Source organism: Mesoplodon mirus, assembly GCF_964341445.2.
Source record: "Mesoplodon mirus genome assembly, chromosome: 17".
NCBI lineage: Eukaryota > Metazoa > Chordata > Mammalia > Artiodactyla > Ziphiidae > Mesoplodon > Mesoplodon mirus.
The window spans coordinates 17,684,950-17,710,790 of NC_138993.1; the positions used below are offsets into that span (position 1 = coordinate 17,684,950).

Below are 25,841 nucleotides of genomic sequence, written 5' to 3' on the forward strand. Positions count from 1 at the left end.
TAGCAGCAACTCACTTTCCCTTTGGTAATTAAGGTCAATCACTTTAGTCATTAGAGTAACCCTTTTTCTGCCTGTTGGTTCAATGGCATGAGGAGCCCAAAATGGCCAGGTGGAAGCCTCACCATCCAATCTAATAGAACCACTGTTATTTCCGCTGGTGGAAAGATTTTCTCTTTGGGGACGAAGACCTCCTAGCCAGCAGAGTTCTCATCAGGATGAGAAGCGAAAATCACCTCTGAGTGAGTTATTGGGTATAACAGTAAGAAGAGCCACTCCTACTTTCACCCCTTCATTCTGGACCATGTGTTCCGGTTATGTTCCGGAGACAGCAGGGTTCTTCCCCAAGGGACACCTGCCTCCTCTTTAATCAAGGAGCTTTGGGTCTGTGAATTGACTTACATTTGGAAACTGGATAAGATGCCATGACTGTCCACGGTGGTGACTCAAGTCAGGTGTTTGGCTACCAGACCTGAAGTTTTCCCCTCTCATATAGATCAAGCAATACTCTAATAGACTGTCTACCTATTTTATTCCTAGGAATAGCATGATAAATTAACCACCATCAAAGATCTCTGCAGGCCTAGGCATTCTGATTACCCCTCACAGTAGATGCATCCAATTTGTCTTTGGTGACTAAGTGCTGCCACTACCTCTGCCACTCTGAGATCCATTATCCCCATTAGAATTGGAAAGACCGTATCAGTGGTAGTACCTTTTACCTGGCTTACCAAGGAAAGCAACCACAGAGCTCTCCTTTGAGAGAGCTTGCAGGGGCTCCACTCATGAATCCAATTCTCAGTGCTTTAGTGAAGGAGATGTGCTCTGGGCCTTGTCATAGAGCATAGCTTGGGGGTCAGGAATGAGCAATGATGTGATGAGAACAGTAAAGAAATATTTTTTACCATCTTCTGGGCTCTGTTCACAATTGAATAATTTTTTCCTAATAATATGGGCTTTTTAGATTTTGCAGACATTTTAGAACATGGCAGAAGATTACAGAAAGATATTAGGGTATTTCATGAATCAAAGCCTCAGGAGAGCCAGAAACCAGGAAAGTTTCTGGATTCCTCAGCTGCATTCATGTGTGTCTCTTCTTTTTAAAAATTTGCCATCATTATGACAAAATTCCCATCCTCAGTCTTGGATCTCTCCATTCACATTCTTGAAGAAGAAGCTGAGAGAATTTCCTGGTGGTCCAGTGGTTGGGACTCTGCGCTTCCACTGCAGGGGGCACGGGTTCGCTCCCTGCTGGGGGAACTAGGATCCCACAAGCTGCATGGCGCGGCCAAAAAAAAAAGTTAAAAAAGAAGCTGATTTCTCTTTCTCCTATTTTATCAATTTTCCTGGAGCCTCTACTGACCAAAGCCAAATTCAGTTTCAATTCAGTCTCAGATTCAAAGGCATGCTTTTAACTGGCCAGTTAGCAAGTATTTTAAAGAGCAAATACCTTTCACATCAGTTTCCACAAATGCATCCAACATCACGCTTTAAACTGGGAACAGTGCTTGGGGAATTACACAGTGGTATGTATAAACCTGAACAGGCTGTACTCACAAGGAAAAATATGTGATTTATCTAAGCATAGTAAATACTTCAGAGTTTAGATTTCAGAGTAGGAATGTCTCATGTAAACAGTAGCAGTGACTTTCCTATAGCAAAATTTCTAAGCATGAGAATACATCAAATTTTTGTAAAGAACATTTGCTCAGTAATATCTTTGCCCTTTTATTTATAGGGTAGAAGAGGGGAGAAATTTGAAAAACATACGTATACTACCTTCTCTTTTCTCATATCCTTTTCCTTACCATCAAATAAAATTACCGTGCACTGAATTTCAAGACCAATGCCATATCACTAAAGCTGTCAAGTTTTGCAAATTTACACCATGACAATTCAGTGCTCCTTGACTGGCAAACTTCTCTCTGGGTGTGGGTATCCCCTGAAGCCTCCCAGATCCCTGTGTCATACTGCTTCTGAACCACACAGTAGCCAGGCCTTTAAAGGAGAAACGTAAAACTCATACAGTCAGATGAAACAGATTTGTGCTCTGTTAACTCTGTCTTCACTTTTGCCTACAGAACGTAGGGTCCTTGAGGTGCCTGACATATATTGTTTTTAAACCAGCTCCATCATTTCAAAAGCAAATGATAGGAATATTTGCCGAGAAGAACATACCTGAAACATTACATTCTGATCTATGGGCAGTGAAGATTCCATTTTCCTGTTCTTTTCCACCTGGGTTTTGGTTCTTATCCCTGCTGTACCCTCTGATTAATACTTATTTTCTCAGGGATGTGGTTTCGTGGTTTTTGGCTGCCACTTCCTGCCAAAGCTATGTAGTATCTATATATCTAAGAGGGTCCCGTCAACTTATGCCCTTCCTTTTCCTTTTCCCATCTACTATGTTGATTGCACTTGAACTCAATGAACTTTCAGTCCCTGGATTCCTTTATTTTAATCAATGGAGCTTTCTAACTAAATTGGCACACTAACTCCTAAGCAAGCCAGACCTGCAAGCCAGACCTGCATGTTTGATTAACCATACTGCTAGTCGTAGTTAGCCTGGAAGAACTGTTCCAACTTCCAGACCTTTGGGAAAATCAAAGTGAGTTAGAAGCACCAGTTTGTAGAAACATGAGCCAATCTGGACAAGCCCAACTATTTTGGGAAGTAGATAGCCTCAGGTATACAGTTATGGATTAGGATTAATCATAATCCTATTTATGACATAACTTTCCTCAGTGGTCCTTAGGTGGCCTCTTCCAGTAGATATGATATATTGGTATAGATATAAATATAGATGTAAATATAGATAAGCACCCATGAACTCACCATCTAAAGCAAAAATTAAGACCTTGACAAATTATGTCACTTAGAACAACAGAAATTTATCCTTTACTAGTTCTGGATGGTAGAAATACAAAAATATGACCAATCTCTGTCTCTGTCTTCACATGGCCTTCTCCTCTGTGTGTTTCTCTGTCTCTTCTCTTATGAAGACATCAGTCATTTTGGATTTAAGGTCCACCCTACTCACGTATGATGTCATCTTAGGGAATTACATCTGCAAAGTCCAAATAAGGTTTCAGCAGTCAGAACTTCAACATACTTTTTGGGGGTTGCAGTTCAACCTATAACAGTATATAAGTGTCCAAATTTAGAAGAAAATGCCAAACCATTTCCCAAAGTAGTTAAAAAATGTACACTCCCACCAGCATTGAAAAAACTTGGTATTATCAGACTATTTAAATTTTTACCAACGTGATGCGTGTAAAATGGTATGTCATTGCAGTCTGGGTTTATACTTCCAAACTAATAATTATGGTAAACATTTCTCCATATATTCATTGCCCTTATATTTCTTCTTTTTTTCTTTTCCTGTTGGGCTACTTATGCGTTTTTTTTTTCTTTTACTGATCTGTAGGAGTTCTTTGCATATTCATACCAATCCTTTGCCAGTTTTATGTATTTTGAATATCTTATATATATAACTTTTCACTTTCTCTAAGGTAACTTTGATGAACAAAAGTTCTTAATTTTATATAGTAATATTTATCAGTCTTTTATGGTCAATATTTTTTGTGTCTTCTTTATAATATCTTTCCCTATACCAACGTCTTAACTGTGTCTATCTTTAATTTTCTACAATGAATTTTAAATATATTTTGGGGGGATGTCTGTTCAATCTACCAATAATCAAGAGAAGGTTGTTGAAATCTCCCATTACAGTGGTGAATTTACCCATTTCTGTCTGTCCTTCCATCATTTTTGTTTCATGAATTTGGCATCCCTTTGTTTATTACATACATAGATGCTATGCATCTTTTTGCTGTTGGCTTTAGATCCATTTTATCTAATACTACTATAGATAAACCAACTTTATTTTGATTAGTATTTTCCTGATGTATCATTTTGCATTCATTTATGTACAGCCTTTGCATTTTCCCTATGCTTTAGGTTTGTCTCATGTTAGCAGCACATACTTGGATTTTTTTTTTATAAATTTATGTTTTATTTTATTTATTTTTGGCTGCGTTGCGTCTTCATTGCTGCGTGTGGGCTTTCTCTAGTTGCGGCTAGTGGGGGCTGTTCTTCATTGTGGTGCGTGGGCTTCTGATTGCGGTGGCTTCTCTTGTTGCGGAGCACAGGCTCTAGGCTCAGTAGTTGTGGCACATGGGCTCAGTAGTTGTGGTGCACGGGCTTAGTTGCTCCGTGGCATGTGGGATCTTCCTGGACCAGGGCTCAAACCTGTGTCCCCTGCATTAGCAGGCGGATCCTTAACCACTGCACCACCAGGGAAGTCCCCATGCTTGGATTTTTATAAAAATCGAAATTGTCAATCTTTTTCTTAAACTGATTAATTTAGTTCATGTATATTTGCTGTAATTATTTATATATTTGGGCTTCTCTGGTGGCGCAGTGGTTGAGAGTCCGTCTGCTGATGCAGGGGACACGGGTTCGTGCCCTGGTCCGGGAAGATCCCACGTGCTGCGGAGCGGCTGGGCCCGTGAGCCATGGCCGCTGAGCCTGCGCGTCCGGAGCCTGTGCTCCGCAGTGGGAGAGGCCACAACAGTGAGAGGCCTGTGTACCGCAAAAAAAAAAAAAAAAAAATCCCATTATGGGTTGAATTGTGTCCCCCCAAATTCCTATGTTGAAATTCTAACCCCCAGTTCCCTAGAATATGACTTTATCTGGAGATAGGATCTTTACAGCGGTAATCAAGTTGAAATGAGTTCACTAGGGTGGGCCAATATGACTGGTGTCCTTAAAAAAGAGGAAATTTGGAGACAGACATGCATACAGAGAGTGAAGACAGCCATCTACAAGCCAAAGAGAAAGGCCTGGAAAAGATCCCTCCCTCACAGTCCTCTCGGGAGGAACCAACACCAGCTTATTTCAGACTTCTAGCCTCCAGAACTGTGAGACAATAAATTTATGTTGTTTAAGCCACCCAGTTTTGGGTACTTTGTTATAGCAGCCCCCTCAAAATAATACAAATTCCGATGTAGCCATGCTTCAACTATGCAAATAACTTCTCTTAGGGTGCTTCAATTACCTTATCAGGAAAACAGAGGATTAACCCTCCCTCGCAGGGTTGCTGAGAAGTTTAAACGAGATAAGGTAAATGAAGAGCACCCAGCACCCACATTGGAACACAGTAAGTGCTCAGTAAATTGCTAGCTGAGTCTGAGCCTTTCCTGCTTGAATAAACCAAGTAGCTCGCTCAGCTTACCCGACTGTGGTCAGCTCGGCCCCCTGGGGATGCAGCCTGCTACCGACAGGATCCGCCCTAGGCCCTCAGAAAACAGTGAAAGGCCTTGCCGGCTCTGGGCAACCCCTTTCCACCCTGTGCCTTGGCCTAGGGAGCCCCTAAGCTTTCTCTTCAACCCGGTGTAGCAAGCAACCCTTGCTCCCGAGGACGGCCTCTAGGGGGCGCGCTGTCTTCAGAGCTCGGGCCTGGACTCGCCCCTCGGGCGGAGGGAACGCGGAGAGCGGATCTGAGGCCCGGCAGAGGGCGCGCCTCCAGCTGTCCCCCTTCCTCCCCATGGCAGTTTGCTCACAGTGACTCGGGAAAGCGGAAACGCTCACGTTCCAGGGCTTCGCTGAGCGCGCCCTGATGCCCAGTGTGCTACATCACTTACTCTGGACAGTCCTGTTCTTTTCTCACAAATGAGTAAGTTAAGGCTCAGAGAGGTTAAGTACCTGGCAGAGAGCACACAGCTAGTGGAATAGAACCCAGCTCTGCCTGACTCCAAAAGCACCACAACACTTTTGTGGCCAGAAGAAGCCCCAAGTGTCCAGCTCTCCAGAGGGGGCCAAGTGACTTGCAGGCCTAGTCATGGGCCCAGCAGAAGACCCCAGGGACAAGAGGGCCAAAACAGCTTTTATTAATACTTGCCTTTTCTCCTCAGAGCCTGCTGCTGCTTCTGCAGCCCCAGGTATGTCTGTCTCTCTTTGCATCCACTGATGATTTTTTTTATTATTATTTATTTATCTGTTTTTTACCGCCGTAATTCTGAAAGTGAAGATGTTGAGGGTTAATTCCTTTTCCTTCTTTTCTCCTGTTCTCTATCCCTCAGGATGGCTGATTTTCACGGTCACTTCAAAGGAGTATAGGTCACTTCAAAGGAGTATATAGGACAGTGTAGGAGCAAGTGTTTTTTTTATTGCCTCTCCATTGAAGGAGTCAAGACACATTAAAAAACAACAGTAGTAACTACATGTAATTGACTCCTGATGTCTACACTGCTGGCCAACGGCAGAGTTTTTCCTCCAAGACATGGTCTCCTGTGCCAGAAAAAATAACTGCTGTTAATTTGATGTTCTGTGTCACTAAATTTGTACTCTGTGGCTGTCCAGGTGATATTCTCCAGCTCCTTCCTGCAATCATCCATCCACCCACCCACCCATCCATCCTGCCAATAGTTCAGGGCCCACAACATGCAAACCATGGAGGAGTGTACCTTGCTAGGTATCTGCAGTTGTGATCCAGCAGGGCAGCGCTGACGGGAGAACTGGCACCAAGTGCATATTCAGAAAACACTCTTTAATGCAGGACATACTCATGAAAAAGATGCCAATTCTTTCTGGACGTTTTGTTGTTTGGTCTTGTAGCAATTCTTTTTAAGAGTATAGGAGTGATTACAGGAGCAGCTGGAGGCTGGAATTCTGGTCCTCTCTATTGCACTCACCAACCCCAGATTGAGCCTGTGGACAAGGCCCTTGGCTTCTGTGTTTGTAAAACAAGGAACACAGGCTCCTTTCTGACTCTGCTGGTCTCTCATGTCACAAGCTGGTGTTGGGACTCCCCTGGTGGTGCAGTGGTTAAGAATCCACCTGCCAATGCAGGGGACACGGGTTCGAACCCGGGTCCTGGAAGATCCCACATGCCGCGGAGCAACTAAGGCCATGTGCCACAACTACTGAACCTGCACTCTAGAGCCCGTGAGCCACAACAACTGAGCCCATGTGCCACAACTACTGAAGCCCGCGCGCCTAAAGCCCGTGCTCCGCAAGAAGTGTTGCAAGCTGGCGTCATCAACTGCTACAGCTTTGAAACAACTTTAACATCTCTCCTGCCCACACTAAAGTTCACAAGCATAATGCTGTATGCAAGGTGAACTGTATTGAGATCCCTGGAAAAAAGACTCCAGGGCCGAGACAGCCTTCCTGCCCCCCACCCCCTGCTGTGCATTTGTTCTATAAGTTAGTGGCCTCAGGGAGGCCTGCCTGCCTCTGAGACCCTCCCTAGCCCCTGTTCAAACGTGCCATCACCAATATCTAAGTAAATGTGACTGGATGTCATGGAGAACAAAGACACTTGAAAGGTGCTAGTGAATGAAAGTCATAATAGAAGAGCAGAAAGTCTACAGAACGATGCCGGTGCCTTGGGTAGTGCTGATGAATTGAATCTTCAGGCCTCAGCACCCTTTCCTTCTCCCCATGCGTGGCCGAGCACCCTTCCCCAGCCTGGTGCCCAGCGTCCTCACCCATCCATCCAAAGCTGCAGGAGCAGGAAGAGCAAAGTGTCCAGAAGGAGGCAGCACAAGAGGCAGGGGCTGGCTCCGCCCATCAGGAGCTCTGTCCATGTGGGTGAGTCGCCTGGTCTCCAGGCCCAGCGTCCTTGTCTGTAAAATGAGGATAGTAATGTCCAGTGCACAGAATTCCTGCTGGGCACAAGAAGTGATGGGTGTAAAACACAAGCATGTGGTATGTGGTAAATCATTTTTGTAAAGAGTGTTTTCTCCCCCGAGGTACCTGTATTTTGCCAGGGCACAAATTCCAGTCAAAGGAATGACCTTGTACAGTAGATTGCAGGTCATAACCAGGAAGGAAAATGTATTTGGAGGGGTTGGTCATCTTTCCACTGTCATCGTATCCCAGCAAGGGGGCAGCTACTGAACAGAGACCTGTTCTGAGACTAGAATCTCGTAATAATGATGAGAGTAGAATACTGCTTCCCTTACATTTGTAAAATGATTTAGAATTATCATTGAATTCTTATTTGACTCTCAGAGTGCCCCTTTAGACAGGACAGATATAGTATGTCCATTGCAGGGATGTGGAGGTTGGAGCTCACAGAAGTGAGATGACTTGCTAGGAAGTGACTTGAGCCCAGGGGCTTGACTCCTCTGGATTCCAAACTCAGTGCTCTTTCCACCATGCCCCCAACTACAAGTGTGAAATATTGACACTTGGCCAGACTGTTAGAGAGCCACGGATGACATATCACATTGTGTCCCACAGTGGCCAGTGCAGCTTTCCTGCAGGAGCACATCGCCAACTTCCTGCTGGGAACTAGTGTGGTTTTTACCCACAACTTTACTTCCCAGCAACTTTACTTCCAGCAACTTCTCCAGAACATATTTGCCCCATACCATGGACAGAAGTGAACTTTTGATCTTGCCCAGCAAGTTGGCTTCTCCTCCATCCTCCCCTTTCCGGTGCACAGCACTGCATCTGTCCTTTTCTTTCTCCTAGAAACCTGCCCCTCATCCACACATCCCGTACTCTGTGCTGGTCCTTCCTCTGTCCTGGTCCTTCCTCCAGTGAAATAGAGCTCCATGCTCTCTCTCTCCACTGCTCTAATCCAAACCACTTTCTTTTGTCTGACTTCAACTTGTGTCTAATCCCTGGGAGAGCTTTTCTTAAAACTCAGATTGCAGGGCCCCACCCCCAGAGTTTCTGATTCAGTGGGTCTGGGATGGGGCCTGAGAATGAGCATTTCTGATGCTGCTGGAGTCCACACTTTGACAACCAAATAACTGTAATAGCCTCCACATGCCACTGAACTTCCCTCCAGTTCTTTCTCTGCATAGCAGTCCGAGAGATCTTTGCAAAATCTCAGTTGGATCATATCACTTCCTTGCTGTCTTAGTCTGTTCAGGCTACTATAACAAAATACCATAGACTGGGTTGCGTATAAACAACAGAAATTTATTTCTCACAATTCTCAAGACTGAGAAATTCACGATCGAGGTGCCAGCAGATTCTGTGTCTAGTAAGGGCCCACTCCGTTGTTCACAGATGGCTGTCTTTTCTCTTGTCCTCACATGGTGGAAGGGGCGAGGGAGCTCTTTTGTAAGGGCACTAATCCCATTAATGAGGGTGGAGCCTCATCACCTCCCAAGGGCCCCACCTCCCAGTACTGTCACATTAAGTGTTAGGATTTCCACATACAAATCTAGGGGGGACACAAACATTTGGTCTATAGCACTTGTCTAAAACCCTTCATGGCTTCTCATTGCACTTAGAAAGGGAACTGTGTCTGTCTTGTATCCCTTTGTGCTGGCACAAAGCTCCTTCAAAGTTCATGCCACCCTCCGATTGCCTTCATCTACAACCTCCTTGTTCCTTAAGGACTTGAGTACTGAGCTCACTATCTTCATTTTCACCAACCACTTCTGTCACTATGTGGGGAATGATCCATCTAACACTTTGGCCTCTGCGTTCCTGACCTCACCTTGAGTGATCTGTAGCTTTCCATCCTGGGGCTCATATGCTTGACCTTGTCGTCACTTCTAAGTCCCAATTTGAAGCCCCTCATTTCTTTTTTTTTTTTTTAACATCTTTATCGGAGTATAATTGCTTTACAATGTTGTTAGTTTCTGCTGTATAACAAAGTGAATCAGCTATACGTATACATATATCTCCATATCCCCTCCCTCTTGCGTCTCCCTCCCACCCTCCCTCTCCCACCCCTCTAGCTGGACACAAAGCACCGAGCTGATTTCCCTGTACTATGCAGCTGCTTCCCACTAGCTCTCTATTTTACATTTGGTAGTGTATATACGTCCATGCCACTCTTTCACTTCGTCCCAGTTTACCCTTCCCGCTCCCCATCTCCTCAAGTCCATTCTGTATGTCTGGTCTTTATTCCCGTCCTGCCCCTAGGTTCATCAGAACCATTTTTTTTTTAAAGATTCCATATATGTGTTAGCATACAGTATTTGTTTTTCTCTTTCTGACTTCCTTCACTCTGTATGACAGACTCTACGTCCATCCACCTCACTACAAATAACTCAGTTTCATTTCTTTTTATGGCTGAGTAGTATTCCATTGTATATATGTGCCACATCTTCTTTATCCATTCATCTGTCAATGGACACTTAGGTTGTGAAGCCCCTCACTTCTGACCACCTCTTCCTCTCCTTCTGGCTTATTGGTTCTAATGCTCGCATCCCAGCAATTCTCTGACTTCATCAAGGCCCATGATTCATTGGCCTTATCATTTTTTCATCACCCATCATAGCTTAGGTTAAATGGCATATTTTTAAAAGCACTTCCTTGTAAATACCACTAACTCTCAGCTGTCCCCTACGCTATTCCTATACCCAATCACCCAAAAAAGAACACCAGCTGGGGTGAGTGTTCTCACTTTAATTCATGGCCACAGACCATAAAAGTCCCTACATACTGCCCACAAATACTATATATTTCCCTTCCTACTTAAGCGGTGGTCCTGGACCAACGGCACAGACATCACCAGGGAGTTTTTGCACATGCAGAAGCTCAGACCCCACCCAGACCTACTGAATCAGGATCTGCATTTTCACAAAGTCCCCAGGTAATTAATTTCCGCATTAAATGTTCAGAAGCGCTGTCCTAGTGGTTTGCTTTCTGGATCACCAGAAATTCATTCATCATCTTTCTCTTTCTCCTCAAACCTTCTGACTCCCTGTGGCCCGTCACTCAGCCTCACACTTCATTGAGAATCCCAGAAGCAGTCATACTGAATTCATCTTCCCATCACATCTTCAACCTGCTTCCACATCCCATCTTCCCTCCCATTACAATGAGAGAAGGGTCCCAGCTCTGCTGGAGGCCATTGCCCTTCATTAGCCTCTGGATTTCATCCCTCTCTCTCCTCCATCCCTGAATCATGAGATGCTCCTTGGCTACTGGACATGTTCTAGTTCCAGCTTAAAAGACTCTTCCCTGATCCCACATCCCACTCCTACTGCCCACTTTTTGGCTTCCCAGCAAATCACCCAGGTCCCCTTTCCTCCAGTATTCTCATGGCTCACTCTCTCTTTATTTAGGTCTTTGCTCAAATGTCGCTTCAGTGGAGAGACCTTCTCTGACCACCCTTTATAAAATCACACACACACACACACGCACACACACACACTCACTCTTTAATTATTTTTATAATGCTTATCTCCACCTGGTATGTTTTCTATTTCTTTAGTGTTGGTCTCCCCACACTGGAATGTAAGCTCCAGGGAGCAGGGTCTTTTTCTGTTTTGTCTGTGGCCGTCTTCCCAGGGCCTGACAGTCACTCTTGTTGCATAAATAAGGTCTAGGCTGGAGTGCCGCATGCCAGGAAGAGACAGAGGTTACCAAGAAGGGCCCTGGAAGGCCAAGACCTCAGAGACCCCTTCATTTGATAAGAGGTGATGGGACAAATAATATGTCTTTTTCATTCTTCATCACTTTCTTAGGGTTCATTTATTGCAAGGATATAGAAATGTACTTGTCATTTCAAGTGAAAAAGAGGGAGACAGCTCTTATAAGCAGAGTCTCACTGAATCCCAGTGGGGAGTTCAGAGGGGCCTCAGCAAATGGAAGGTCAGCAGGTGGCCTCCAGTGATTCATTCTCCCCTCCCTGTATTCCTGCCCTGGTGCACAGGCCCCCTACACTGAACAGGCCTGACCTGTGAGTAACCAACAGGATTGTGGAAACAACAGTGTATGTGTGGCTTCTGAAGTTAGATCATAAAAGACACTGTCTTAGGTCACTTGCCCCAGGGGAAGCCAGCTGCCATCTCCCGAGGACACTTAGGAGTTCCCGGGAGAGGTCCACTTGGGGAGGAACAAAGGCCTCCCGTCCACTACTTGCCAACCTCGAGAGCAGCCCCCTTGGAAGTGGACCCTCCAGTCCTCCTCAAGCCTCTCTTGTCTCTGCCACTCCTTTCTCTGCTCTCCTGCTTTCTGTGGCCAAATACTCTGTTGTCCGTACCATTCACCCACTTCTCTCTGCAGATGACCTTTTCTGCTTACCTTTTAACATACAAATGGCAAAACATCATTGCCAGTTGTTGGTCTACATCATGGGGCCAACTTTTTTCTGTAAAGGGCCAGGTAGTAAATAATTAGGCTTTGCAGGTCCTGTGCTTTCTGTTGCAACTCTTCAACTTGACTCTGCCTTTGTAGTGCACAAGCAGCCATGGACAATACCTAAGTGAATGGGTGTGGCCGTGTGCTAATAAAATTTTATTTACAAAGTCAGGCAGTGAGCTGTATTTGACTCCACAGTCATGGATTGCCTACCTCTGGGTCTTCAGGACATCGCAGCTCCAGGGCCCAGTACCATCTGATGGGCTACGTCTGAGGCTGGTGTCCACTGTTGGCAAATCAATTTTGGCCAGATAGCCGCAGTGAGACCTGATGGGTTAAGGGAGGAGCAGGGGCAAATTTTCCAAGAAAGAAATGGTGCCGCTCAGGAAATAATGTGCATCTTTAGCACAACGACATTCAGTCAGTTCATTAGTGTTAATTGACCAAGCATTAACTGACCATCTACATTGCCCTGAGCACTTTGACAGGATCTTAGGAATATAAAGATGAGTGATACCTGTTTCCCAATAATAGCCATTATGTATCTCATGATCAAATGTGCCAGGCTTGCCATTAAGTACTTTATACACATCGTCTCATATAACTGTCAAAGCAATACTATGAGGAAATTGAAGTTCAGAGAGGTTAAGTAACTTGTTTAAGGCCATACAGTAACAGGGAGCCAAGCCACCTCTGACTATAAAAGCCAGGGCTCTTAAACCTTATGACTCCTGCTATTCAGTGCTGCCTCTCAAGTTCCTTGAGAATTCTTGCCCTCTGAAGAGCTCATAGTTGCCTTAGACTTTTTTGGGGGGGGGGTAAATTCTCTATTTTTTTGTAAATTAGTTTTGAATCCTTTTTGCTGTTGATAAGACCAGTTATGTAATTATGGCCTCGACTGTTAATAGAGTGACTCTACAATTAAAAATGACATTGGAGGAAGCCCTGTCCGCTGGACAGAGCCCGCACCTGGCCGGCTTCCTGGCATTCTGGATTTGTGGGCCACTTATAGCCTGGCAGTCATTGTGGTCCGCAGCTGCCATGGCTTATCACAAAGGCACATTTAGGATTATTGTTGAGGAGGCTGGGGATTCCGCCCCAGTTAGTTTCTCTTTGTCTCTCTAAACTCTCAGAAATTACAACATGAATAAACATAGTCCATTTGCATTATTTTTCAGCAAATTAGAAATCAAATTGCAGTGAACTAAATACGTAATTTCTCAGAAGAGGCTCCCTATTCTTCTAATCATGAAACATTTACTGTTTTTTACATTGCTTTTTCAAGGAGCCAGTTAGACACATTAAATTTTAAATCTTGGAGATTTACATCACTGTTTTTCTCTTCAGGTTCAAATCCACATTAATAATATCTACCAAGAAAAAAAAAACAGTAACCCAGAACACCATTATGTTTGTATTAACACCATTTTTGTTTCATAATTCTGAAGTTACAAATCAATAATAAATGATTATACTATATTGTTAAATTTTTTTAGATTTGACAGTGTAATCGTGGTTGTTACAAAACCAGAGGATTTGTCTTGGAGACACTGTGGTAGATTGAAAAAACTGGCCACAGTACTTTGCAGTTCCTCCCATCAAGGGAAGACATCCACTTTCCCACCGCGTGTGTCTGGGCTGACGTTTTGATTTGTTTAGACTGATGGAATGAAGTGGAAGTGATGCCATGTGAGTTCGGAAGCCCAGACCTCCAGGGGTCTCATAGTTTCCACTTAGATGCTCTTAAAATGCTGCCATTGCCACGAAACGAAGCCAGACTTTTGCATGATGAGAGATGACGTGGAGAGAGAGCCACCACTGACAAGCCAGCACCAAGACCCCTGACAGTGAGGGAGGCCATCCTAGACCTGCCCACCCCACTCAAGCCACTAGATGACCACAGCTGCATGAATCACCCAGGGGAGACCATTAGAAGAATCACCCAGCTGAGCCCAACCTAAATTGAAGAAGTGTGAGCAAATAAATCGTTGTTATAGGCCACTATGTTTTGGGGTGGCTTGTTATAACGGTGATGAATAACTGATACAGGCAAACATACTGAAATATTTATGGATAAAATGATATATTGTCTTGGATTGACTTAAAAACCATCTGATGGTAGGGAAAAGTTGGTGGAGGTATGTTTGAAGAAGATTGGCTGTCAGTTAATAATTGTTGAAGCTAGATGATAGATGTGTAGGGGAATTCACTACTCTATTCTCTCTCCCTTTAAAATTTTTAAATTTTTGGATATGTTTGAAGTTTTCCTGATAAAAAGTTTTTTTAAAATGAGTCAGTATTGTAATATTGTGAACCAAGTGGAAAATTACCTATCTAGTATGGTATAACTTAAACTTTAATGTTGAATATTAGAAGACTTCATGTCTGGTCTCATAAAACAAAAATTAGAATCAAAACCAAAGAAATCAGGCTAAGAAGAAATATGGTGCAAAGAAAGGGCAGAAAACTTAGGCTGTTGGTTCTTGAGCCATCAGAGGCTGAATGAGTGCTATAAATGTGCATGGCTACCAAGTTTTAAAATTAAATGTTAGGAAAGAAGCATCGATCCGAACTCTTTTTCAGTCACCTGTGAGTCAGACTCTATGCTGAGTACTGGAGTTGTAACAGAGAGCTCATCCCGACCTTCTTGTCTGCCCTTGGACACACTGTAATCTCTTTAGCCCAGAGGTGGGAAACTCAACGCCAACGGCCTGATCAGGTATGTACACAAGTGAGGTGGCTACAAGGGGGACGCTATGGCAGTGGGCAGCATGTGCTGGATGAGGACCAGGGAAACACCTACAAAGGTCACTGCAGCAGAGGGAGCTGGTTCTCCCACTAGCATCTCTCCTGTCTCACAAGAGACTTTTTATCTAGGCACCGGGCAGCCCAAAATAAAGACTGCATCTTCAGCCTCCTTTATGGCTGGGTGTGGCCATGGGATTGAGATTTGGACAGTGGTTGCAAAAATAATATGTGCGACTCCCAGGTTATGCCCTTTAAAGAGAAGTGTCACATCCCCTCCTTCTTCTCTCCCTTCAGCGCACTGCTGAGACACAGTAGACATACAGACAATCATAACTGCCCCCAGGATGGCGGCTGGGCCACTCTGAATTTGGGGAGCCTTAAACATCTTTGCCTTTGTGGACCCCTTCCTCCATAAAAAAGTATTAAAAGTTATATTTTACAACTGCATCGATATAATGGCACATGTAATCCAGGCTGGATTCATTTTTATATATTCATTATTATAATACTCATGTTTTTCTTCTGATTCTAAACCAAATTAAAATTAAACATTTTTATGGACCCCTAAAAATATCACAGGACTTGGGCACTGCCTGCTGCGCCACCCAATGGGTACGTCAGCCCTGGATGGTGGAGCAGTTGGAGAGAAGAGCCAGGGTACTGGGGAGGGCCACGCCAGACAGGACCCTCCCAGAAAAGAGAATAAACATCTGCCTTTTAAAAATCAAAGTTATTAGGGGCCTCGCTGGCATCCATCTGAACCTGTATGTCTACTAATTGAACCCAGTTACTGGAGGCCCAGGAGGCTCCCTAAAGGAACTGACATCATGAAGGATGTGTAGGAATTGGCCAAGTGAATGGGAGAGGGTGAGGGAGGGCATTTCAGGCAAGAAAACAATTTGAACAAAGGTTGGGAGGAGAAAAAGTGGAAGGAACTAAAGGATTTCATTATGGCTGGAGTTTAGGGTGCAAGGGTGTGTGTATGAGAGAGAGTGCTGAGTGCTTGGGTCCTTTGGTCTGTTCTTGGGGCCACCTCTGTGTTTGGACATGCCCTCTCATCTCCTTATCTCCAGTGCCTACTGGAGCCAGTGGAACATGAGTGACCAGGCGTCCACAGACAGGGGCTGTGTCCAAGAGGAGAGCATGTGTTCAGGTTAAGGGGCCACCACTGGCCAGCTTCTGCCATTGTCACATGAGATTGCAGGCCCAGGGTTGAAAGAGTTTCCACTTATCTAAAGAAACCAGAAATTCGATTTTGCTTGCAAAACTCCTGACTTATAAATGTAGGCCATTAACTAGGATTACAAACAAACAAACACTGTTTATGCCCGTCGGGATCCTGGGCTGATAGCTGGCACCCTCATGCCCTTCTGTGAGGCATCACCCTTTTCCCTCCTCAGTCTCCAGTGGGGGCAGTCCTTCAATGACAGCATTTGGAATTGCGGGACAAGGCTGGATATGGAATCTTTAAAAGGCTAAAACAACCTTTTTCAAATGCTGTGACTCAATTGGGGTTAGTACCACTGTTGATTCTTTTTTTTCCCCCCTATTCTCTCCTTTTCATTTTTTTTCCAATTTTTTTATTGTGGCAAAATCACATGTAACATAAATATACCATCTTAACCATTTTAAAGTGTACAGTTCAGTGGTGTTAAGTACATTCACACTGTTGTGCAGCCATCACCACCAGCATCTCCAGAACTCTTTATATCTTGTAAAACTGAAAGTCTTACCCATTAAGCAATTCCTCATTGCTCTCTCCCCCCAACCCCTGGCAACCACCATCTACTTTCTGTCTCTATGATTTTGACAACTCTAAGTAGTGCATGTAAGTGGAATCCTACAGTGTGCATTTTTCTGATTTGTTATTTCACTTAGCATAGTGTCCTCAAGGTTCACGCATGTTGTGGCATTTTACAGAATTTCCTTCCTTTTTAAGACTGAATAATATTCCATTGTATGTATATACCACATTTTGCTTATACACTGATTCATCAATGGACTCTGGGGTTGCTTCTGTGTGTTAGCTGTTGTGAATAATGCTGCTCTGAACATGAGGGTACAAATACCTCTATTAGACCCTGCTTTCAGTACTTTTGGATATATACTCAGAAATTAAATTGCTGGATCATAGGGATTTATTTTTAATTTTGTGAGGTACTCCAAACTGTTTTCCACAGCAGCAGTACCATTTTAAATTCCTATCAACGTTGCACACGTGTTTCAATTACTCCACGTCTCCAGCAATTTTTTCTTGACTATAGCCATCCTAATGGGTGCGAAGTGGTACCTCATTGTAGTTTTGATTTGCATTTCCCTAATGACTAGTGATGTTGAGCATCTGTTCATGTGCTTCTTGGCCATTTGTATGCCTTCTTTAGAGAAATGTCTATTCATGTCGTTTGCCCATTTTAAAATCAGGTTTTTGTTGTTATTGTTGAATTTCAGTTCTCTGTACACTCTGGATATTAATCCCTTATTAAACATATGATTGAGTTTAGTTTTTTCTTTTTCTAGGCCCTTAAGTTTTAAAGTTAGGCTGTTGGTTTGAGAGCTGCCTTGTTTTTAATGTAAGCTCTTATTATAAATTTCCCCCATATTACTGCTGGTGCCATGTCCCATAAGTTTTGGTACATTGTGGTTTAGTTTACATTTGTCTCTAAGTATAATTTTCCTTGTGATTTCTTATTGATCCATTAGTGTTTAAAAATGTTGTTTAATTTCAACGAATTTGTGAATTTTCCAATTTTCCTTCTCTGCTATTGATTTTTAACTGTACTCCATTCTGATCATAGAAGACACTTTGTATAATATTTGTCTTTGAAAATCTATGTGTGGGTGTCTAACATATGATCTATTCTGAAAAATGTCCCACATGCCCTTGAGAGGAATATGTATTTGTTGTTGTTGGATGAATTGTATGTCTGTTAGGTCTAGTTCACTTATTGTTTTTTAACTCTTCCATATCGTCAGTTATCTTCTGTCTAGTTGTTCTATCCATTATTGAGAGTGAGGCACTGAAGTCTTCAACTATTGTCATAGAACCTGTTGCTCCCTTCACTTCTATCAGTTTTTGCTTCATATATTTTGATGGCCAGTCATTAGTATGTAAATGTTTATATTATTTTATCTTGATATATTGAAAGCTTTATTAATATACAATATCATTCTTTGTCTCTTTTAACCTTTTAAAATTTAAAGTATATTTTTTCTGATATTAGTATAGCCACCCCTGCTTTCTTTTGGTTATTTGCATGGAATATCTTTTTCCATCTTGTCACCTTCAATATATTTATGTCTTTGGATCTAAAGTGAGTCTCTTGTAGATAACATATAGTTGGATCATGCTTTTTTTTTTTTTTTGCAGTACGTGGGCCTCTCACTGTTGTGGCCTCTCCCGTTGCAGAGCACAGGCTCCGGATGCGCAGGCTCAGTGGCCATAGCTCACGGGCCTAGCCGCTCTGCGGCATGTGGGATCCTCCCGGACTTGGGCACGAACCTGTGTCCCCTGCATCGGCAGGCAGACTCTCAACCACTGCGCCACCAGGGAAGTCCTGCCTTTTTTTTTTTTTTTTTTTTAATTTATTTATTTTTGGCTGTGTTGGGTCTTTGTTGCTGTACGCGGGCTTTCTCTAGTTACGGCGAGTGGGGTCTACTCTTTGTTGCAGTGCACGGGCTTCTCATTGCGGTGGCTTCTCTTGTTGTGGAGCACGGGCTCTAGGTGTGCAGGCTTCAGTGGTTGTGACACGTGGGCTCAGTAGTTGTGGCTTGCGGACTCTAGAGCGCAGGCTCAGTAGTTGTGGCGCACGGGCTTAGTTGCTCCGTGGCATGTGGGATCTTCGGACCAGGGCTCGAACCCATGTCCCCTGCATTGGCAGGCAGATTCTTAACCACTGCACCACCAGGGAAGCCCCAAAATACCATATTAATGTTAGATATTAATAATAAAGGACACTAGGCACAGGTCATGTGGGAGCTCCTTGTACTATCTTTAGAATATTTCTGTAAATCTGAAACACTTCCAAATTTTAAAAATTAAATATAAGGGCTGCTCAAGTGTAAAACTGTGTATCAGTTAGTTCTACAGGCATTTATTGAATGCCCTGTCTAGGCAGACCTGGGCTATAGGATCTGAAAACACAACAGATTCCTGCCCTCAGTAAACACACAGCCTGGTATGATGCAGGTATGTACCAGTAAATGCCAAATATGCAGTAATAGAAATATATACAAGGCACAAAACAATTTAGAGGAGGGAGTGATTGAATCAGAAGGAGAAAAATTGTTACCCAAATAGGATTTGAGAAATGCATATGATTTTGCTTGAAAGATACGAGAGAAGAGGGACTTACCTGGAGGGTCCAGTGGTTAAGACTCTGTGCTTCCACCGCAGGGGGCATGGGTTCAATCCCTGGTCCCTGCTGCATGGTGCAGCCAAAAAAAAAAAAAAAAAAAAAAAAAGGGTAAGAGAAGGGATATTGTCATCTAAGACTTGAACACTGAGAGGACAAGCATTCGACCTATATATACCTGAACATAAAAATGAATACACTTAAGTCCTCTCAGAGATCTGTAGCATACTGATCTTTGGTGCTCTAGTCCTAGAGTCAAAGTGGCTGGATTGAGATCATCTCTCCATCTCATACTGTTTGTGTATATCAGATGCATCTCCCAGCCTCACTTGTCTCTTCAGCCTCTTGTTTTGCCTCAGCTGCCATACATGGCCCACACAAATCTACCACCTGCTACATAACTAGAGTTATGGTTCCTCCCACCATTTCCAGGCTTTGATAAAGTACCAACCCACAAAGCTAGGATCTAGCTTCCCCAGTGACTGCTAAAGGGGCCAGGTGACACCCCAGAAGTGTGGGGTTATTGACTCCCCATGGGGCAAATTTGAGTCAGTAGGAGAAAGACAGGGGAGAGCTGACAGCAAATGCTCTCCTCTTGTCCTTCCACTGGACCCTTTGCATTGTGGTTTTTCCATGCAGCCAGTGTGGAGGTCATTCCAGGAGCCCAAGCAGCTGCTCCTGCTGCAAGACAAGTTGAATTGCTTCATGGCTCATGGTAAAGTAGTAGCCAGTGTGGTAACACATCACCTGGCATTTGCTTCTCGACTTTCTCTGCCTCACTTCTCTTTCCCCCCACTCTCGTTGCCCTGGAATTGTACCTCCCAAGAGCATTAGCTTTTGGCCTTGACTTAGATTCTGTGTTTTTCATAGGAAATTTCAGCAAGTTATAGTTTCTCTGGGCCTCAGTTTCCTCATCTGTAAAATGGAAGAAATAATAGTACCTACCTCATAGGGATAAAATGAAATAATTCACGAAAAGCACTTAGGTCAGTATTTAGCATATGGTAAGCACTTGATAGATCTGAGCTATTGTTATCTAGAGCAAGCCCTCAGTTTTGCAGCTGTGGTTTATGAGGATCAGAGAGCTTGAGTAACTTGCCCAGAATCACTCAGTGATGAAAAGCAGAATTAGGATGAGAACCTAAAGTGGTGTACTTCTTATACCTGAGTGGACTCAAGAACATAATGCTGAATATTAATGTTTACAAACTAAACAACTAATTGACTTTATATTAATGAGCAGGTCTTGACCTTAGGGTACTGTCTCAACAGGAGCAAAACAGACACATCAAGGTGTAGCATCCAGAGCCCTTCATCCAGGCATGCTCAAAAAGAGATCAGTATAATTTCAGGGAAACTGGGAAGGTTGTTACCCTCTAGAATCTTTTCTCATTCATTGTTTGCTACCTAAAATTCTACCTTCAGTATTTTTTTTCCAAAAGGTCTTGACTCCTGTTTATGCAAATTTAATAAGAAAAAATGGTACATTGAAGTTTTTATCTAATAGTTATCTAGCACAACTGTTTATACATAGAAGGTCTTATGGAATAAATATTACTGAGTTAACAAATTTGTAAGAGTGCCTGTTTATACCCTGGTGAATATGTCATATAATAATGGTCCCATGGAGGATGGCTTATAAGAGATGAAGGGGCTCCAGAGTACTGAGAAATAGAGTTTGAGGGAGATTTAGGAGGTACTATCAATGAAAAGGTGACGATGGGTAAGCTGAGGGCCTGAAAATTAATGTTACTCTATAAATGTTTTCCTAGTGACAACAGCATAATTTTCTATTGCAGTACAGCTCTTCTGGATGTTATAGATGTCCAGGAAAAAGGAAAAGGAACTTCAGAGGTAGACTTTCCAACATGAGGAAACTCCCCACAGTACAGGAAGGGAGCAGGAAGGCACACGAAGAGGCAGTGACAGACCAAAAGCAGAAGCAATAGATAACTCAGTTCTGCTAACTGCTGCCAAGGAGGAAAAACAACAACAACAACAAAAAATCAATGATGAGTGGATATAATTTGGACAGATTGCAAAAGAGCACAACATTTGGAGGCAGAGGCTTTGGGGGATTTTGGGTAAAGGACTTATTCTCCTGAATACCAAGTTAAAATAAGGATGATGATGATGATACAGTCCTTAGCTTATTGGGTTACATGGATTCAAATCACCATCCTAATTTTTCTCGTCATCAGTCTCCAGTTTAGATATTGGAAACTCACTTTCCTTTCAAGTGTCCTTTTTCTTGGGATACCCTTTGCTAAAGTTTGTGTAGGACTCCTACTTGTTCCAACCGCAGGGCTGGCTCTGTGGGTCAGGACGATGCAGACCACGGAGGATGCCCATCTTCCAGCAGAGGGCTAGAAGCATGTGGCCAATAACTGGACACTGTTTTCATGTTATCTGATAAAAAATAGAAGGACACGTGATTGAGTAAATAAATGGGGGATAGGAGACAAACTTCCCATGTAGAAATCCAAATAATCTATGTAGATACTCCACCCTCAAGAATGTGGAACATGGACTTCCCTCGCGGTCCAGTAGTTAAGACTTCGCCTTCCAATGCAGGGGGTGTGGGTTCAATGCCTGGTCAGGGAGCTAAGATCCCACATGCCTCGTGGCCAAAACAAAAAAACATAAAACAGAAGCAATATTGTAACAAATTCAATAAAGACTTTAAAATGGTCCACATCAAAAACAAAAAACAATGTGGAACATAACTCCCCACTCCTAAGTGTGGGCTGTGCATAGGGACTTTCTTCCAAAGAGTACAGTATGGAAAGGAGGGGGGATAGGGAGAGTAACTTTATTGTGGAGACACCTGACAAACAGCACCTCAGCCAGATGACCAAGGACAGCATCAGTAGTCAAAAATCATGTAGATAGTATGTACCCTTGATGTGATGTGATGAAAATAGCACTTTGCATCTGTGATCTTATTCCCCCAAACTCATAACCCCAGTCTAATTACAAGAAAAAAAATCAGACAAATCCCATTAGAGAGCCATTCTACAAAATACCTGACCAGTATTTCTCAGTACTTTCCAATGTCATCAAAAATCAGGAAAGTCTAAGAAACTGTTACAGCCAAGAGGAGCCTAAGGAGACACGATGACTAAATGTAATGTGGTATTCTAGACAGAATCCTGGAACAGAAAAAGGACATTAAGCAAAAACTAAGGAAATATGAATAAAGTATAGACGTTAGTTAATAATAATATACCAATATTGGTTCATTAAATGTAACAAATATGCCATGTTATGTGAGATGTTAGTCACAGGGCAAACCAGATAGGAGTTATATGGGAAGTCTGTACTATGTTTGTAGTTTTTCTGTAAATCTAAAACTGCCTAAAAAATAAAGGTTATTTTAAAAGTTTAAAAACAGGGACTTCCCTGCTGGCGCAGTGGTTAAGAATCCACCTGCCAATGCAGGGGACATGGGTTCGAGCCCTGGTCCGGGAAGATCCCACATGGCACGGAGCAACTAAGCCCATGTGCCACAACTACTGAGCCCTCATGCCACAACTACTGAGCCTGTGCTCTAGAGCCTGCAAGCCACACCTACTGAGCCCATGTGCCACAACTACTGAAGCCTGCACGCCTAGAGCCCATGCTCCGCAACAAGAGAAGCCACCGCAGTGAGAAGCCCACGCACTGCAAGGAAGAGTATCTCCTGCTCACCACGGCTAGAGAAAGCCCGCGTGCAGCAACGAAGACCCAATGGAGCCAAAAATAAATAATAAATAAAATTTTAAAAAAAGAAAGAAGAGAAACAGAACAAGTCAAAAAGAAAGAGATGTCCCAGTACAATATACAATTAATTGACAAATAAATGATAGGGATTATAGTTCTGAAAGTTCGGTGGAGGGAGAGAGAGCACTTCAGGCTAGACTTGCCAAGGAATATGTTATGGAAACAGTGGGTAAAAGACTGACAAGCTTCTGCTATTCAGACTAGTTCTAAGTAATTTGATTCTTTTTAAGCAGGGTAATTAGAGGGAGGGAGGAGAAATAGGAAGTCCCATAAAGGAACTTTTGAAGCCTTTCAACATTTACTCTAACCCCTTAGCATCAACTCCTCCCTAAATGGTATATGTGTCAGGATTTGCAGCGTTAATAATTGCAAGCAACTTGTATGTAAAGGATATGTGAGCTGCTCTGCCACACTCACAGTATCTTGCTGTTACCAACTAATGCCAAAAGAATGGTTTTGTAATACAATGATAGATGTATTCTTAAAAAAAAAAAAGACAAGATGTTTACAAATATAAATTGAACCAATTTATTTTATGAGTAATTGTAATATTTTGATTAACTGATGAATTGTTCTTTAAGTCCAAAGCAAGTAAAGTAAATAAACTTTAATATTATTAATACTAGTGAGTAATATATAAGTACTGACTTTACTGTATAAATCTTAAGGTCAGGCTTTGAATGCAAAGGGCAGTTCCTTGTTTGTGTTCTTTCTTAAAAATTTTTTTTTATTTAAAAAAAAAAAGTAAAAAACCCTTGGCCAAGCCTCTATCTAGATTTCCCATAAGCAGAAGAAGCAGAGTAATAGCTACTTCTTCAAATAGCGATTAGTGATGAAGTAATTCAGGATAATGGGAAGAGACAGCATATGAAGCCGCGTGAGGCTTGGCATATCTTTTGTTTTGCTTTTTGTTTTTTGGGGGACTTTTTGGCATATCGTTGTACCTGCAGTGCCTAGCATAATATTCAACTCTCCTGGTTCAACCTTAATCTTTTTGACCCTTTCTTCTCAATCTCTTTTACTGCCTGCTCTTCCATCTGCTCAATTAGGAATCAAAAGTGATATGGAAGAGATACAGAGAACTATAAGAAAATCTGTGTAACACTCCAGCAATATATTTGAAAATATAGAGAAAAATCAATGGCTTCCTAGTAAACTATAACTTACCAAAATTGATCCCCCCCAAAATAAGAACATCTACACCAGTCAAAACTCGTGGAAGAGATTAGAGGAGTGATTTCAATCTAACCTTTGAAAAAGCAGTGGGCCAGTAGATCTGGGTTCTATCTACCGTTTGATGCAGTGTTACTGCAAGTAGCCAGTGATGAAATTGTTACTGTCCTGCAAAGAGATAAGGAGCTTATGCCAGAACATACATCAACATACTACTTGTCAAGAAAGTCTTGCTAAAAACAAACAACTGATTTTATTAATGGTGTCCTGAAATGACCCCTTTGAATTGAGTAAGTCAACCTGGGGGTCCCAGGAAATATCAGAGAAGAGAACCTCTGGAGCAAAATGAATGTTTTGTATATTGGGATATATATTTTCAAATGAATATAGGCATATTCATTTGAATATTAAATGTGTTAAGGCCTTGTTATATTCTAAGCTGATGAGATTGGTATATACAGCAGTTTTGTACTTTGTATTGATGTTGTTATAGGTTGGGGGGTAAAGGTAGTTTTTAAGAACAACTTTCATCTAGCCACTCAGAATTAAGCACTATTAGTATTTTGGGATATATACTTGGAGAAAATTCTCACGTGTAAATGTACATGAGCCGACATGAGGCAGGGTTATTCTCCCCCAAATTAAATACTACACAGACTATTTTGCAATCTGCTTTTTTCACTTAAAAATGTGAAAGACCTCCCATATCAGTTATAGATATACATTATTTATAATGATTGAATTATATTCTATTGGTTGGATGTATCATAATTTAAAAATCAGTTCCATGTCAATAATTTGAATGTCTTGGTTATTTTATTTTATTTTTTTTGGACCGCACAGCTCGGCATGCGGGATCTTACTTCCCCGCAACCAGGGATCGAATCTGTGCCCCGTGGAGTGGAAGCACAGAGTCTTAACCACTGGACCACCAGGGAAGTCCCTTAAACTTTTACATATTATAAATAGCATAGTGGAGAACATCCATTATGACCGTTCCAGTACCCCCTCCTCATTAACTCTTCTAGAACTGTTGCAATGGCTTCATAAATAATATCATTTTGTCTGGCACACAAAAAAATAGGCTGAACTATAAACTGTACATTTAGTGACAAAGTTGATTTGCGTTTTCGTGCCTGCAGATCACGTTTTGGGTAGCACTGCTTTAACAAAAAGATAATTGATGTGTTGTTTAAACTACAGTTAACCCTTGAACAACACGGGTTTGAACTGCAACTAAGAGTGGGGTGCAGTTATAGGTGGATTTTTAAAAATAAATTCATACTGTATTACATGATTCAAGGTTGCTTAAATCTGTGGATGCGGAACCGCGGATTTCAAACGACTGACGTGGGACTTGAGCAACCGTGGATTTCGGTAACCATGGTGGGTCCTGGAACCAATTCTCCCGAAGATTCCCAGGGATCAGGTATCCTTATTCCAGGCCATAGGGGAAAAAAAAAACTAAAAGTCTCTAAAACATGTATGAGGTTACCATAATCTTAAAATCCAATCAATATACTAACCCCTCCACCCCTGAAAAAAAGAAGCAGGAAAGGAAGGAAGAGAAGACCTCTAGGCTCGGGAGACCTAGCAGGAAACAAGGCAGAGGTCGGGCTCTGTAGCAGATCGATTGCATTCTAGAGGAGGGGGATTGGCTGTAACATGGAAACAAAACACTGACAAATGCTAAGAAGATAAAGGAGAGCAATGTGGTGGAGAGTTCCAGGGGTGGGGGAAATCTGC

The 25,841-nt window shown here is 42.6% G+C and overlaps 1 protein-coding gene across 1 annotated transcript in view; it reads left to right on the forward strand.

Annotated features, from left to right (window-relative positions):
• Positions 1–25,525, forward strand: part of SPRYD7 (SPRY domain containing 7) — a 52,185-nt gene extending 26,660 nt beyond the window's left edge. The window contains exons 10-14 of the transcript XR_014291795.1: positions 6,081–7,593; positions 14,644–14,779; positions 16,209–16,321; positions 18,176–20,146; positions 25,399–25,525. The gene's annotated coding sequence lies outside the window, so the exon portion shown is untranslated. The remainder of the gene's footprint in view (positions 1–6,080; positions 7,594–14,643; positions 14,780–16,208; positions 16,322–18,175; positions 20,147–25,398) is intronic.
• The last annotated feature ends 316 nt before the right edge of the window (positions 25,526–25,841 follow it).